The sequence below is a fragment of the Mya arenaria genome, chromosome 7, assembly GCF_026914265.1.
Source record: "Mya arenaria isolate MELC-2E11 chromosome 7, ASM2691426v1".
NCBI lineage: Eukaryota > Metazoa > Mollusca > Bivalvia > Myida > Myidae > Mya > Mya arenaria.
In genome coordinates, this window is record NC_069128.1 from 38,200,286 (window position 1) to 38,211,653 (window position 11,368).

Here is an 11,368-nt window from a genome sequence, read left to right on the forward strand (position 1 = left end):
TTGTATGTTTGCAAGTATTTTGTTTTACGATTTGTTGTGTAAACACAGTTCAATCAACGTGTGCTTTAAAATGTACTTTAATAGAGACAGGGCTGTTTAAGGGCCCTATGTGCTTAAGTTTAATAGAACATGTAATTTACAATAAAGCATTTTAATGAATAAGCGGAGTTACAGGCTAAGAATCTTCTTTCATATGATACAATGCATACAAAATTGGACTTGACATATACAACTATTTTTTATTCATTTATCCATGTAGCAATCCTTTTTGCATACGTATCACATGCCATACCTTGTTTCCCGTTTCTTATAACCATTAAATGCATTATCCGCGTAGAAGGCGATTGTCTTTAAAATTTAAAAGGTTCTGCAAAAAAAAAATATGGTAGCAAAATGGAAATACTATGTACATTGGCATGTGTATGGATGTAATGCTTTTACTTACTGAAATGTTAAAAAAAAACATATTACATTAAAATTTTAACATTCACAATCCGTGAATGGGAATTTTAGTAGATAATTTGAAGAAGAAGATGTTTCGAGCTATAATTATACATAACGTTTATACTGTCCGAGATGAATAATTTAAGAAAAATAAAAGGATCGGTTTAAATGTGTTTTAGAACAAAAGCAAGTATGGAATGATACAATATATGACATGACCCTGATCTGTACAAGCTTGTAGCTTTGACTTGTATAACTAAGCATGGACTTTGCCTCGTATGATTTAACGCCAGTCGTGTTGATTGAATTGTTCCCACTGCCCGTCATTTTGCCATGGTGCTACCCTTTGACAAATCTTGTTGTGTTTTTATATCATAATAAGGCTTTCCTTAGTTTAGGATATCTATTAAAATATATAAAAAAAAATCATTTGTGCGTAGAGAATAGGTCTGATTATGGCAGTATTTAAAAAGAATGTAGGTAAACGTTTACACGTATACGATCATATATTTTAAAAGTATTAAACTTTTTTTGCAAATACTTGTTAGCTTCAAACACGGGATTATAAATAATAAAAAACGGTTACCGTCTGAATGCCATCCGGTAATGTAAAAACCAAGTCGATGGTATGAAAACCGTAATCATGAGTGGTTTTCTTGACTACAACTATTCCAGTTGGACGAGTCCCTAGAAACAATGTTAGCTCAATAACGGATTTGATCAAATATTGCTAGTATGGAATTGTTTTGTTAGTAACAATACAACTCTTTCAACAATTTGTGTCGGGCGGTTAGATGCACCGCAAAGCTTATTGCTTTAAACATTGCTGATATAATTGACTTAAAGAATAACATATACCAGTTAATATTATCTAAATACTCGCAACAATTTACACCAATCCATGCAATGAATAATACATACAAATGGTTTTTTAATAGTATTTTGTAACTCATTACTACGGATATTTCAAAATGAGTTGTCAAATCATTAATGTTCTGCTACCTAAACAATACGTAATTAATACAAGATAACTTACACTTGATGTAGTCTTTCAGGGTTGAAAGCTGTGCCTTGAAAACTGCTCTTTTCTTAAAGCAGACAAAATATGGATGAATAAAACTATTCATTTATGGTATATGCAACGCATTTTATGGCTACTTCCCATGTACATTGAATTACCTTACATTACAATAATGTTCTATATATTTATATAAATATAAAGTATATATATATGTGGATCATATTGTTGGACAACTCATTGTTAAATGTATCGCTGTGGAGTAATTCCAGCAACTACGGAATAAAATACACACAACGGACAAATCTCTGTTACCTCCCGCTTAAACCAAACAACCAAGATGTTGCATCTAGGTTCCCGAGCACCTAACCTTCAAACACCAAAACCAGTGTATCGACTCTCCCGCGTATGTGCAACCGCTCGCGGAGTATCCCCCACAATCTCCCTAAGTCACACAAAAATCAGTGCGCGCATTGTCTCGCCTATCTATTCATCAGGCCCCAATATCTTGAAACAGTTTAAGTCATATATCAATCACATTCTCAACTCATTTTACCAAATAGCATCAAAAGTTATTTAACATAACATATGATTTACACTTTGAAGAGGTGTTATATCATATAATATGTTGATTTATGCATTTAGTCAAGATTCCAATGGAAAAATATTCTAGAGCGAAAAACGTATTTGATAACAATTTCGTGTTTTTTAACAATTACTAAAGTATATTTTTTTTCTCTGGCATAAAGTTTCTTTTAAATAATGACAACATCGTTTTATCAACAAATTCTATGAGAAATACGTTTTAAAAAGTACAAAAGCAAGCAAGATTTTAAATCATACTATGCTTTAGTGCGGTTAATTGAGTTGTGATTGAGATTGAGATTTGACTTGAGTATTTTTGTGATATTGAGGCCTGGTTTAATTGTTTGAAATCTTCATTTGATCTAAGGCAATGATTATAGCATCAGACAAAACAACTAAATACCCTAACTCAAGGACGATACTAAGTTTAAAAGTGCACTAATGCCTTCTGCTTGCCTCATTAGCTCAAAAGCTAAGCCTGAATAGTCAAAGATCACTTCGGTTCACGTGTTACGTACAGCAATAGGATCCGTACGGTATGGAGAAAAGACCATGCATTAGCCAGACATGTTTTACGTCTTATTGTTAGTAAAGACTTTATCCATACACAAAGGTAAGTATTGTTAACATTCGTTGTCTTTCGTATTTGTAATGGGTTTGCGATTTGTTGCAATGCTTCAGTTCATTCAGTTGCATTGTTGTCACATCTTTTTTCGTGACATCTGCACCTTTTTGTATCGGGAATGAAAGTTGTAGTTCTGTGATAATATGTCTTAGTCTACTTCCATTAGTAGCACATGTGAGAATATGATACTGTTATTAGTCAGCATGGATATATTACAGCCATCGTGAGAGAGCGATTCGGGTATAAAGAGCGTTCAAATACTTAAAGTAATTGACATCAGATGTGATACCAGTCGCCTTCCCACTAAGTCCAAGTACGTATACTAATAGCTTCCGTATATTTATCGACACTCATCTAGTGTCTTTCACATGCTAAATATGCATTTTTTGGCCTCCGAAAAAGACGGCAACTTGGTTAAAACGCTTATTGACAAGTAAGTGTGTGCAACAATCACGTGACCTGCAAGGTGTTCGGAAAAAAAACCATACTGCGCAACCATTAAAAGTTGAAACCATTCCGCGCAATTTGTTAAACGGGGAAACTCAGTTGAGAAAACTTTGGACTGACATTATTGTCTCTTTTTTATTTCAAGCATGTAAATATGCATAATCGATCGCATATTAGCTCGTATTGTCATTTCTATGGTTCTTTTGAGGACATATTGTAATTGCCGATTTTGCCATCTGCAACCAATTGTATAAACAATGGTAAATGATTACCTCGGTAAAAAAAAACACCGGTAAATTCCGTGGTAATATTACCAAGCCGGTAAAATGCTTTGTATAAAAGAAATTACCAAAGGCGGTAAATTTACCAGGTTAGGGTGAAAGTTCACCCAGGTTAATTTTACCAAACTGTCCCATAATGCAATAGAATTACGTCATTTTCCCGCACAGCTGTCAGATTGGAGGTATCATTTGTATAAAAAAATGATTTTCCACATTTCATTTTATAAATTCTTTGCAAAAGGCAGATTTAATGACAAATTTAATTTATATAGGTTCAACAAGATACATGGTAAATATTCAACAAAATAGTACAAAGTATTTATAAGCTACTTCCGTGGCTGATCAATGAAACACATGCAACACTTCAAGTGGTGGGTGGATAGCATTTTTTGTTTGAGTTCCTAGGTCAAACCACAGCTGTTGATTTTATCAAATATGTACGTTTATATTATCAATTGCACTGTACAGTATCTGGTTAGATATTACCCCATTGGGTGCCTCTATATAAAAAGAAAACTGTAGAAATAGACTATAGACTAAGGAATTTTTCATTGAAAATTACGTCATTGCTGTCATTTATTGTTCAATGTTCACAGACGGTTAGATTTGTGCAAGATACTCAAATTATGTCCGAAGTGGGCTATATTTGTACACAGTTAGGTCGAGACCTGCAATCAAGTGTTGGTCTCGAACCAGTGCATTGAGTTTTGAAATATGTTAGAATTATTTTAACGCGAAACAAGGTAAATACATTCTTAAACTGCAGATTTCTAATGTGTCACTGATTTTTGTACTTTCAATTGGTTCCGTTGAATATTTTTAAAGCATAAAGTTGTTCACACAGTGATGATTTGCAATTTCTTACATCTGTATTCCTGTCTTTTATTGATATTGATGTAATGGAACAGTTTTCTATTCACGAAGTTTCAATTTGTCTGTAAAATCGACGAAATAGGATTGTGAATCGAGCGTTTGTTTAAGTCTGATTGGCCATCTTGATTCCAGTTACTGAGACGATAAATCAATTAACCTACCTCTTGGAGGAGGGTAAATATTACCGCGGTAAATAGCTCAGTAAAATCTTGATTCTTTTTTATACAATTGCTTACCGCCAAATTACCAGAAAAATTACCGCCGGTAAAATATTACACTGTGTAAATTTGTTTATACAATTGGCTGCTGGTGTCTAGTCCCTTAAAATTAGGAATATCAATATGTATGTGATGTTTTGTGTAATGTATATTGTATTTTGTTCAACCCATTTTTTTGAGATTGTTGACGATTTTACAGTATGAACTAAACACACATAATCGCTGAACATATTTGTGTTGTATACATGTGTTTTTTCATAACTGCAGTGTTGAATGGTACCCCAAACAAGATATGATCCTACAGTTAAACTCGGGCTTCATCTTGATTTTCACATATGTAAGATGTAGTTGCGTTTGTGCATTATTTTAGTCTTAAAACAACTATCTCTCTGGATCCACAACACTCTTCGTCTGAGTTTAAATAACAAAGAGCTAGATATCATGCCATTCTGTCAAGCTAATTGGAAAAGTTTTAGATATATATACTTATGATCAGACTGAGTATGTTATCGTACAGAAACGTGCAGACACGGTTTGTGCCTTATATATCTTTTCACAATGAAATCCTACTATGTATTGGTAACCATACATATTGTATATGTGCTCTACGGATCTACAAGTTCCACAATGCGTTGCACTTTATCGCGCGAAATTGGAAATATATCATTTACAGTTTATTCAAAAAATGAATACAAAACAACTTGACAGGGTTTTTTTTCACATACGTAATTCTAGATAAATGACAATGTCGTTAAACATAATATATATCAACAGTTCCAATTATTCCATAATCGGAATGACGTTTATACTGTATGAACATACGAAACTTTGGGATAAAATCTTAGTAACAATGTTCTCCAAAGGTCTCACCTATTCCGAATTATAATTGTATTTTTTCACGTTTTTTAGCTAATGGCAAGTAACTCTTATTTAAATGAAATAAGAAAATTCATTTGTGTATATTTTTCGAATTGCAGTAAATGATTACACATATACAAATATATGCTCTTACTAGTACAGTTGTAAGGGTTATACTACAAGAACTATCCCTGTCTACATGCACGCTTTGATTCATAAAACATCTTTGTAAATTTCTCACCTTTTTCAATTGGTCAAGTTCATGTTGACCTTGTATCAGCAGATCATATAGCTGTTTACTTTTCTGAAAAGAGTGTATAAGTATCGTTTACTAGAATATTTTGTACCTTTCGACTTGATATTTGAATAGCATGGATTTGATTTATTTGGCCCGTTTTCCTGAGGTTTTTATTATATCATATCGTATGCGTCTAGTTGTCATATAGCTTGTATAGACAACTTTCCTTTTCATATTTCTCTATGCCCTGTTTTGCTGTCAGTAGCTCTTGTTAGATCTTGTCTTGTCTTATAGCGGCAAAACGTTAGGATATTACGTTGGTTAATAGGACTATCAAAACGAAAAGAGAACGCAATGTGTTTATCAAGTTGTATATAAAATGACTAAATACCTCTTAGAAATAGTTTTAAAGTAATGGTTTACTAATGTAAAAAGTTCACTATTCTGGTTTCCCAGTAAATCCTTGCGAATATATTCTAAACAAATGGTTGTTACAGGTGTTACCTTTTCGGAATGATGTAGAGCTTGTTTCACTCGTTTAAGCTCATCACGCAGTTCCTTCTGTGTCTGGAAAAGTGTATGAATTTGAAGCATAACCTATCAGTATGTATAACGATTACTAATTATATTGAATACATTTAAAGCTTAATACTGGGGCCAACAACTAGAACATATGTTACCGCCTGAAAACATAACATCAAATTTTACAGTAACATGAAGAGTCCAATCAGAATGCTAAAAGGGCTTCAGCTTTTTTTGTGGAAGTATCCTGAGAACAGCTACAACGATGTTTAATTCTAAGCGTTTTATAAAGGTCCAACTAGCGTGTTAATGTTTCTGAAATAATGAACTATCAAATAAAATATTTCCAATGGTAGCGACAAATGTAACGGATAAACATAAACAGTTTATATACATAGATTATGTGAATAATTTATATAAATGTGTTAAATACAATGGCGGGCAGGACAGCAGTTTATAAAATGCTCTTGGTTTTTAGTAAGCTTGAAAATCAACTTATATTGTAATGATACAAGGAAAATATTTCACAAATGATACCCGTTTGTATCTATGTACATATATTTACCACACAATTTCGCATTTATGTTTGAACTTGTTGCTACTGAACATGTTTCTGTAGCTTTTTGCATACATATTGCTTACTTATATAATATCCGAAGCCCGCTCGCATACTGTGTTAGAGTACTTTTCTTTTCCGAATTATAAAAGTTGAAATTTGATGAGTAGTGGTATAGTGGCGTTTTCTTAGTGGACATGGATTTTCACAACATGCAGATGATTACGACGAAGCCTTACTCTGCACTGCATGGATGTTGATGTTGAAAAAGTTCCATCAAGAATGTTTCCAGAGAACAAGCTGTCTTTACCGTCTTGGGACGTACGTGTGATGAGAAACCTGTGTTGCGGAATTCGTATTTGTGTTTTGGTAACCGACAGCTGATTAAACTGGCAAGCAAATTTTATGGCATTGGTCGCATATTGCCTGTTAAGATGGTGATGTTTGAAATGTTCTCGTGTCGTTTGTCACTAATGTGGCTGTATTTGTTGACTGACTGGATATTTCTGTGACTAGTAATCTGCATTATCTGGTTGGCGGAACATTATTATCAGAAAGTTTTCGAACAAGATGCTTTCTGGCACTATGATTCGTAAGCCATTTGTCTCCCGGAAGTCCTTCTGCTTCATTATTGAGGTTAGTATTTGTTGGCGTTTAAACCATTTTGTTTACAAACAATGCGGAGGGATATCTAGGTCGCGTGTGATTAGTCTAGCCAATAGAAATGTCTGATATGTTATCTTACACATGTGTAAGATAAAAATATTCGTAATGGGTATATTACACGGAAAACAAGGGTAAGCATGTGATAAAAGTTAGTGTTAACCTACTTGATATACACGATTATACAATAACGATATATGCATTCACAATCCTCTTATGTCCTACCGATTACAGCTGTTAATTCGACTGGTTTCCCCGTCAATCGTATTCGACAACTGGTTTCCCCGTCAATAGTATTTTACAACTGTTTTTCGTAATATCATAATAGACAAAACGATGGTCCTTTATCTATTCAAACCCGTTGGATATGTTTTACTATGTGTTTTTGTCTGTTTTTCAATACAAGTGCATGATGGTATCTTGTATAATACAAGAAAAGCAATCCAAACAAAACACAATCTACAAGGAATCTGTTGAAAAGCATCGGACCAACAAACTTTAAACGAGAGACATACACCGTGTATAACATGAAAGACATACCGTATATGCATACATAAACTGTTAAAGATGATTTCGCTGTGGGTTTATCTAGATTATAATGATTAAGCGTCACTTTCCTTTTGACTTTATCAACAAATTGTTTACATATTCGATTAAATGACCACAATCAGAGATACTACACACATATACGCAAGTTAAATGTTTAACAATTTATCAAGCGAGCAACCATTTATTTCAGATAACATGCTGTCTACTGACTTTTATACGGCGCTTTTACTAGTTCATGATATCTTAACATTTCACTTGTACAAAAAATGCTTCGATCATTGCAATACTAAGTTAATAAAAACCCTATCGAAGCCAGCGCCACTTTGAAGACACCGCAAATCACTCATACAATAAATTAAATACAAAAATACAAGTTCAACGAACATATTAAGATATTTTATTTCATTACCTAAAAGTAAAACCTGATTGTTATTATTGTAAAATAAGTTTGATGCAGTATGGTTTGTACGTTGTGTAGATGTCAATAAGTGAATGGTAGGCCTTGGAATTGTGCCTTTAAACAGGGCCTTTGTTTTAGCTTTTACCTTTTGGACTTTCATGGTTGTTTTTCATGTTTTTGCGAAGGGCGACGCGATCACTGAGACCAACTATTTTATTTACACAACATATAACAATCTTTTAAAAATGTGTTCTTTTAGACTCAGTTTAAAATGAAGTCTGTTACAAACGGTTAATGTAGTAATGCGATGATTTTTAATTTTGGTTAATCGACACAGGTGAAAGTCTTCATTTGAAATATAACAACCACGTGTTATTTTGTGGTCGAAAAGGTGATAACACGTCATCATATTTGATATGTATAATTTGTTTAGTTTGTTTAAGAAAATGCTGCGTAACGCTTTACCAGAACAAACTTGTACGAACCTTTTCTGATGTATCCAAATTGTGTTTGGCTTGATTCAACAGTGCAGTGAGCTCCCGCCATGTCTAAAATCAAGCATATAACTTATAACATTAGATGCTCTTTAAAAAAAACTACACGTTTTAAAAGGATTTTCCAATCGCTCATTCAGATTTTTGTTGTATTAGGAATTCTTATCAATATTAGCAATGCAAATATTTATATGTTTTGACAAGCCGAAATTAAACACAATTTAAATGTCATGCTTGATATTATAATACAATAAGTGGATAGTCATTGATGATTCAACATGTAAATAACTTAATTAATTAAACATTCTTCATATGTGTTTATAGTGATCTTGCAATTCAGACAGAATGCGACACGTTGTAGGTGAATATAATTAGGGTATCTAACACCAAAATCGATACCTTATTTATTTCTGTGGTGGGTGTGGCAACATCGTCGGAATTACCATCGTCGCTTCCAGTGACTTCTTCATGTTGTTCACAAACTTCATCCAAGTCCTCAAACAAACATTTAAGTACAACCTTGTTTTCTTTAAAGACAATCCCTTTGAAAATATGTTTGATTTTAATTTCTTTCAGGTCAGATCTACCGTTTGAAATATCTTTCTAAAAATGTCTTCCCATGAGGGTACAAGTAACCAGCCATATTATTGTCAACAAAGTCGTCAATTTTATTGTCTTCATTGGTACACCAAATGGCTTTTTCGTCATACGTTTTAGTGATACGGGAATGGGTACTCACATTTTTAGCATGTTTCATTGCTATTCCATCTCTGATATTACTAGTCACTTGATCTTCACATTGTTTTATCTTCTTTCCTAATTCCATACATTCTTGCAAACATTTATCAGCACTATTCTTGCAGCTCTCCATACTGTGATCTGCTTCAACTTTCATAAGCGAATTTTCATCTCTTAACTCATTGAAAAGTGATTTCATCTTGTTGACTTTATCGCAATCAATTTTAGCCCCTTCTTGCTCCAAGTCAACGACCTCTTTTGCACAAGGAATATGTTCCGAATGAAGGCATCGTCCGCAAACCATGGAATCATGAATGGTGCAAAGAAAAAACGCGTTCTTTGTCGGATGTTTCTTACATCGCTCTTCTGTAATATCAATCCTTTTTGTTGTTTGGCTGTCCTTGTTCAACGCGTTGATAATGTGAGTTCGAAATGACCTTCCGTTCTGATGACTACGTAAGCAAGCTTCACCGACATGCCCACATGTATCGCAACTTCCAACAGCATTTTCCTTTAAGCACATATCACACTGAATCGGTTGTGATGCCATATTTTATATGAAAACGTGGGTTTAAACGTTCTTAAACGAGCGACAATATGTTATCAGGATCGTCATATGAGTACAAGTAATACAGATAGTATCAGTATTTGAATACGTGTCATCCATAAAGTTTGTGAACTGACATGACTAATATGGATAAAAAGATGATATTGAAGTAAAAGTCTACAAATAAGCAGAACATAATTGTATTAATATATTTCAATAGTAAAATTATGAAATCCATGTTTTTAAATACAAGCTACCTAGGCAACGGATGTCAGGCAGTACGGAGCACTTTGAATAACTCGCAACGTTTTGGTACATTCATCACCGTAAACCCGCGATATATTTCAAAAAAGAAATAACGGCATCGTCTTTAAAATTCACATGATGTCAATTAAAACTTTCATGACGTTTACTGACAAATTACAATGTCATATTAGGTATATTGATAGTGTTGTGTAGCAAACACATAGCACTGTAGTTTAAATGCGCAAGCGTCATAGATGGCGACGTCAATTCGCATGGAGCAACGCACGACTATGAATTACTGCTAAAATGTTAACTACTTTCCTGCACAGACGCTTGCATTACTAAAAATGACAGAAAAATCATCCAAGGTGTCCAGATCAATCATTTTCAAATGACATAGGGTTGTTTTCCGAATCATGAGCAGATGACAAACGGCCTGGAAGACAAGCGGTAGATGGGGCTTTCGTAGAAATGGTGCGACAAATTGTGATGGAAGACAGACGGAAGACCTTACCTGAATTTCTTTGTTAAAAAGTGTTTCAATGCCTGGTAAAGAGATATGTATAGTACTTGGAAAAACTTGGACACAGCGACATATGATATGTATAGCACATAATAGTGAATATTTTATAAACATATCAACGATTTTTAGATCTTGACGTCATAACGTTAAAAAGGTCAATGAAGTATTAACACCAACACGCAAAATTCATTTGTCGATCGGTAATAATCCTCACCACAATACACGACGTACTGTGTCGACACTGCAAAATAAAGGAGCTTTAATATGGTCAAACAGACAAAGTGTGAATATGTGTCTTTATATGTCGAATCATGAGGCTAGTACATGAATTGGAAACAACATGAAAGAACCTGATATGGATAATAATTTTAGCTTTATAATGTATATGTACTGTAACTGAACGCATCGTTGTAGCTACATAAAATACAACAATTAGGCCAATAGTTTTCAAGGATACTGCTGATGAACTTGAATGTTAAATGGCAATATGGCCAAGTAAAAGCAAAATTCGCGACCATCTAAGCAGCTGATGCATTGAAAGGT

General features: G+C 33.8%; 1 long non-coding RNA gene across 1 annotated transcript; it reads right to left on the reverse strand.

The window, feature by feature from the left end:
* Positions 1-5,589: 5,589 nt before the first annotated feature.
* On the reverse strand, positions 5,590-9,336 carry LOC128239878 (uncharacterized). Its single transcript, XR_008261958.1, has 4 exons — positions 9,171-9,336; positions 8,763-8,825; positions 6,092-6,154; positions 5,590-5,653 (listed from the first exon to the last, which is right to left on the reverse strand). It is a non-coding gene; the product is annotated as an uncharacterized LOC128239878 (long non-coding RNA).
* Positions 9,337-11,368: the final 2,032 nt, after the last annotated feature.